This window comes from Primulina huaijiensis, chromosome 10, assembly GCF_012295235.1.
Source record: "Primulina huaijiensis isolate GDHJ02 chromosome 10, ASM1229523v2, whole genome shotgun sequence".
In the NCBI taxonomy this organism is placed as follows: domain Eukaryota; kingdom Viridiplantae; phylum Streptophyta; class Magnoliopsida; order Lamiales; family Gesneriaceae; genus Primulina; species Primulina huaijiensis.
In genome coordinates, this window is record NC_133315.1 from 8,296,485 (window position 1) to 8,303,102 (window position 6,618).

General features: G+C 33.4%; 1 pseudogene; it reads right to left on the bottom strand.

Moving 5' to 3' along the window:
* Nucleotides 1–891: 891 nt before the first annotated feature.
* On the bottom strand, nucleotides 892–6,387 carry LOC140986056 (uncharacterized; annotated as a pseudogene).
* Nucleotides 6,388–6,618: the final 231 nt, after the last annotated feature.

Genomic DNA, 6,618 nt, shown 5'->3' on the forward strand with positions numbered 1-6,618 from the left:
TTTTTTTTTATAAGTTTGTTCTCCCCCCAAACAGAATATGACATTGTCCCTAATGTCAAAATAACTATTAATAAAGAGTACATAATGAAAGAGATATCACCTTGAATTTTATTGAAGATAAGAAACTGAAACAAACGCAAACCAATCCACGACTTTTGAATCAATGATCCAACTTTCTTTTCTTACTGCTTGATTGTGACCAATTGATCTTTGCTATCATCGGATCAGGTTTATGAATAAAAGCTTCCAAATCATCAATTAATTGGTCGACAGTCGAAGCAGAGATGAGCATCCTTCGTGAATTTTCTGAAATGAAATTCTGTTCCACAGCTTTATCAAGAAATGTCAACAAACTGTCATAATAATTATTGATATAAACAAACCCACAGGTTTATTATGGATATTAAGTTGTGCCCAAGAAACAGTGTGAAAAATTTCTTCTAATGTATCAAAACCATCTGGTAATGCGATAAAAGCATCAGAATTTTCAATCATTTTGGTGGTTTTTTCATACATTGAAGAAACTTTTAATTCCTCCCCAATCGTAACACCTGTAATATTTCCTTCAGCTAAAGCTGTAGGAATATTACCGAAACCTGACTACCTCAAAGATGTGCAGATGTTGAAACAGATCCCATTAACCCAATATTACCTCCCCCATATACCAAGTGAATTTTTCTTTTAGCTAATATCTTTTCAAGATTATTTGCTGCTTCTACAAACACTTCATTTTTTCCAGGACTCGACCCACAAAATACACAAATATTTTTCAATGTTTGTGCAGAGGATCCAGCCATGTTTTTACTTTCTTTTTGGTCTGCGAAAATAGAGAGAAAGATGAGAGATTTTATAGGGGTTATATGTTATCATGACAAAACTATGGGTCACAGTTGTAAACAGAATAAACAGTAAAAACAATAATAACACACATGCATATAAACAGTAGTGTGATTGTGGCTCACAATTTTCCTCTGGTTTTACGTCCAGAAACGGCTTCAACGCCTTCTATGAGTCGAGGATATGCTTCCCATCCAATTTTCTTATAAATTGGCAAACATGGTCTTTTTTAGTCGGATTCCCAAGACTATTAAAATGACGCTCGTCTTGGAATTGTTTCCATAAACGGAGAAGTTCAATATGCACGTGTCCACTAGAATGCGTCTCAAGAGTCAATAAGATGTTATCTAAAGACTCCTTACTCAGCCCATTCTTAATGAAACCAATTTTATCTTCTCTGTTATTGGAAACATATCCCAAAGATCTGCATCGTTTGTCACAAGTCCATCTTGCACATTTATGACAAACCCCTAAACTTTTGGCCCTTCGTTTTTTTGCATAAATACTTTTTCCTAATCCAGGCATATACCAAATGAGTAATGACTGTTGAACTTCTCCTCATAATCGGACCTTAGCTTCTATCACAAGACGAATATCTTCTGGAATTTCTTTTCGCATTAACAATCTCAATCTTTCACACCTACCTGCATAAATTTTTCTTAGAACATTTTCAGAAACAGAGAGAAAAAATATTTACAAATTTTTTAGAGAATTTCATCCATTTTGAAAAGAAAAGAAATGATTTCTTTTTTGTATCAGCAATTGTGAGAAACTGATTAAACCGACTATGAGAGCTACGGAATACCGTTATCTGCCATTTAACCGGAAAAATAAAAAGATTAAGGAAACCTGAAAGAAAAACAAACAAAATTAATTGCAATACAAAAAATCAAGGATCGGAAAGGGAAATAAACTCTTCTTTAAAAATTTCATTTTCTAAAAATGGTTTAAGCCTTTGTCCATTTACTTTAACAACATCACCATTTTTAGGATTTTCAATGTCCACAGCTCCATAAGGATACACATGTTTTACAACATATGGACCTGTCCATCTTTATCGTAATTTTCCTGGGAATATGTGAAGTCGCGAATTATAAAACAAAACTTTTTTACCAATCTCAAAAGATTTTCTAAGAATTGTTTTATCATGAAATGATTTGATTTTTTGCTTTATAAATCCTTGAATTCTCATACGCGTCATTTCTGAGTTCATCAAGTTCATTAAGTTGCAATTTGCGCAATTTGTTGGCATCATCCTTGCTTGAATTAAAAGTTTTGATCGCCCAATAAGCTTTATGTTCCAATTCCACAGGCAAATGACAATATTTTCCGTAAACCAACCTATAGGGAGACATATTCAATGATGTTTTAAAAGCTGTTCGATATGCCCAAAGTGCATCATTAAGTCGCAGAGACCAATCTTTTCTATTTGGGTTAACAGTTTTTTCCAAAATTTGCTTTATCTCCCTATTAGCTAATTCAACTTGTCCATTTGTTTGAGGATGATAAGGAGTAGTTACTTTGTGAGTAATACCATATTTTTTCATCAACGAAGCAAATGGTTTATTAACAAAGTGAGTTCCCCCATCACTTATCATGGCTCGAGGAATTCCAAATCTACTAAAAATATTTTCTTTTAAAATTTTGATGACGATTTTATGATCATTTGTTCGACATGGAATTGCCTCTATCCATTTTGAAACATAATCAACTGCAACTAAAATATACAAGTATCCAAACGAAGGTGGAAAAGGTCCCATAAAATCAATTCCCCAACAGTCAAAGATTTCAATTTCAATGATAGGATTCAAAGGCATCATGTTTCTTTTTGAAATCGCACCCAATTTTTGACAATATTCACAGATCTTGCAGATTTCGTGGGTATCTTTAAACAAAGTGGGCCAATAAAATCCACACTGCAAGATTTTTGCAGCAATTTCTTTGAAGAAAAAAGTCCTCCGCATGCTTCTGAATGACAAAATTTAATGACACTACTTACCTCATTGTCGGGTATGCAACGCCGAAAAATTTGATCCGGACAATACTTGAACAGATACGGATCATCCCAATAACAGTTTTTTACCTCATTCAAAAATTTTCTTTTATCTTGAGAACTCCATTGCGGTGGCATTTTTCCTGTCACAAGAAAATTTACTATGTTAGCAAACCAATGTGTAGTAGTAACTGAAAATAGATGTTCATCAGGAAAAGTATCATTAATTGGTGTCATTTCATAAGATGATCCTGTTACTAGTCACGATAAATGATCGGCTACAACATTCTCGGTTCCTTTTTTATCTTTGATCACAATGTCAAATTCTTGGAGTAAGAAAATCCATCGTATCAGTCGTGGCTTTGCATCCTGTTTGGTCAACAAATATCTAATAGCAGAATGATCAGTAAACACAATAGTCGTTGATCCAATCAAATAAGAACGAAATTTATCTAATGCAAATATTACAGCAAGTAGTTCTTTTTCAGTTGTGGAATAATTCATTTGAGCATTGTTTAAAGTTGTACTTGCATAATATGTCAAAAAAGGCTTACCGTTTCTTCTTTGACCCAATACTGCACCGACTGCATAATCACTCGCATCACATGATTTGAAATGGTAAAAACCAATCAGGAGGTTGCATGATAGGAGCTGATGTTAAATGTCGAATGATTTTATCAAAAGCATTTTGGCATTCTTGAGTCCACTCAAATACCGTGTCTTTTGTGAAGAGGTTACAAATGGGTTTAGAGATTAAACTAAAGTCCTTTATAAACCTTCAATAAAATCCAGCATGTCCCAAAAAATGAACGAATTTCTTTAATGGTTTTTGGAGGGGGTAAATTGGCAATGACATCAACTTTTGCTTTATCAACTTCAGTTCCATGAGATGACACAATATGTCCCAACACAATCCCAGAATTAATCATGTAATGACATTTTTCCCAATTTAAAATAAGATCTTTTTCCTCACATCTTTTTAAAAAATTTTCTAAATTTTCAAGACAATTATCAAATGTACTCCCAAAAATAGTTAAATCATCCATGAAAATCTCCAAACAATTTTCAACCATGTCGCTAAAAATGCTTAGCATACATCTTTGAAATGTTGCTGGGGCATTGCATAAACCAAATGACATCCTTCTGAAGGCAAACGTTCCAAAAAGACATGTGAATGTAGTTTTTTCTTCATCTTCAAGTGCAATGGGAATTTGATAATAACCTGAATATCCATCAAGAAAACAGTAGTAGGGATGACCTGCCACTCTTTCTAAAATTTGATCCAAAAATGGTAATGGAAAATGATCTTTTCTAGTGGCATCATTCAATTTTTTGTAATCAATACACATACGCCAACTAGATGGGACTCCACTTGTTAACAACTCACCTTTTTCATTTTTTATCACTGTGATGCCAGATTTTTTTTGAACTACTTGTGTTGGTCTTACCCACTTACTATCAGAAATAGGATAAATAATTCCAACATCAAGTAGTTTGAGAACTTCAGTTTTCACAACATCTTTCATGTGCGGATTTAATCTCGTTTGTGGTTGTTGAGATGTTTTAGCATTTTCTTCTAAATGAATTTTGTGAGTGCAAATTAGTGGATTAATGCCCTTGAGATCTTTTAATGTCCAACCAATTGCATTTTTATGTCTTTTAAGCATATCAACTAATTTACCTTCTTGATCACTTTCTAGTTTGTAAGAAATTACCACCATATATGTTTCTTCTTCTCCAAGAAATGCATACTTCAATTCTTCTGGCAAAGGTTTTAACTCCAATATGGGTGGTTCATCTTTGTTCTCATATTTTGCCTCAAGTTCTTTCTCTGATCCTGGTAACGAGTGATACCTGATAAAATCATCCAGATCTATTTCAATATTTTTTTTAACAGTATCAATTGAACAAATATCTAATTGGCCACGAGTACTCCCTTCTTGAATGCTTTCTTCCACAAGAATTTCAATAAGATTTTCATCTTCACTTTCATCTCCTTTGTCATGTGGTTGCTTACAAAGATTAAAAACATTAAGCTCCAAGGTCATGTTACCAAATGACAACTTCATTATTCCATTCCTGCAATTTATAAGAGCATTAGAAGTTGCTAAAAATGGACGACCCAAAATTACAGGAATTGCATTACAAGCTTCGATAGGTTGTGTATCTAAAACTATTAAATCGACAGGATATACAAAGTTATCAACTTGGACCAACACGTCTTCTACCATACCTCTTGGCACTTTAACAGATCTATCGGCAAGTAAAAGTGTTACCGGAGTAGGTTTTAACTCACCTAGATTTAGTTCTTGATAAACTGAATATGGAAGTAAATTCACACTAGCTCCAAGATCATGCAAGGCTTTTTTAATCTTTCGTTCTACAATAATACATGAAATAGTAGGACAACCAGGGTTTTTGTATTTCAAATTATTATTATTTTGAATAGTTGCACTTACTTGTTCGGCTAAAAATGCTTTCTTTTTCACATTCAATTTTGTTGTCACGGTGCACAAGTCTTTCAAAAATTTGGCATATGATGGTACCTGCTTTATTACATCTAATAAAAGAATATTAACTTTTACTTGTTTAAAAATATCATATATATCAGAATTCAAAATTGATTTTTTTGTATTTTTCAATGCATGAGGGAATGGTGGTGGCACTATCTGTTGATCCTCTTCTTCGCAAGTTATGGGTTCCACTTCCTTACCCTTTGGAGTTGATTTATCATCATTTTCACAAGGTTCAAGAATGGATTTTTCCACTACCTTACCACTGCGAAGGGTAATAACAGATTTTACCTGATCCATCGGTTGAGTTCCAGAAGTTCCGGTTTGTGAATGATGATCCTTGGGATTAGGCTGTGGTTGTGAAGGAAACTTACCTTTTTCATGAACATTAAGTGCAGATGCAAATTTAGCAAGAGTATCTTTCAAATCTGTCATGGTTTGAGCAGTTTGAGTATTGATAGACTCTTGCTTTGCAATGAAAGAATTCAATATATCTTCCAAGTTCCTTTTAGGTGGAGGAACATAAGGTGCATAATTTTGAAAATTTTGTTGATTTTGGAAATGTGGTTGTGAAAATTGTGCAGCATTATCATTCCTCTAACTAAAATTTGGATGATTTCGCCAACCTGGATTGTAATTTTGAGAAAATGGTTCAAAATTTGGCCTTTTGAAATTGTTCAAAACATTGGCTTGTTCATGAAGACATTCTTTAAAAGAGGAAAAAGTGGGACAATCTTTTGTAGAATGATCACTTGTATCACAGATGTGGCACGTAATTTCTTGAACAGATTTTAATTGACCATTCTTTTTCAATTCAAGTGCTTCAACTTTTCTTGCCAAAGAGGTAAATCTAGCTTGCAGATCATGTTCATCTTTGAGGGTATACATACCTCCACCAGATGTGGGAGATTTAATCTTGTTTGATGGTTCGATTGTACCTATATTGTCCCAATTTTGAGCATTTTCAGCTAATGAATCGAGATTCTCAATTGCCTCTTTTTGATCTTTATCTTCAAATGTTCCATTACACATAAATTCAACCATTTGCCTATCTTTAGGTCTTAAGACTTCATAAAATTGAGAAAAAACTCTCCAAATTTCAAAACCATGATGTGGACAAAGATTAAGCAATTCTTTATATCTATCCCAACACTGATAAAAAGTTTCTCCTTGTTTTTGAGTGAAAGTGATGATTTGCCTTTTGAAAGAATTTGTTCTATGAGATGGAAAAACTTTTTTCAAAAATTGTTGTTGCAATTCATCCCAAGTTCGAAT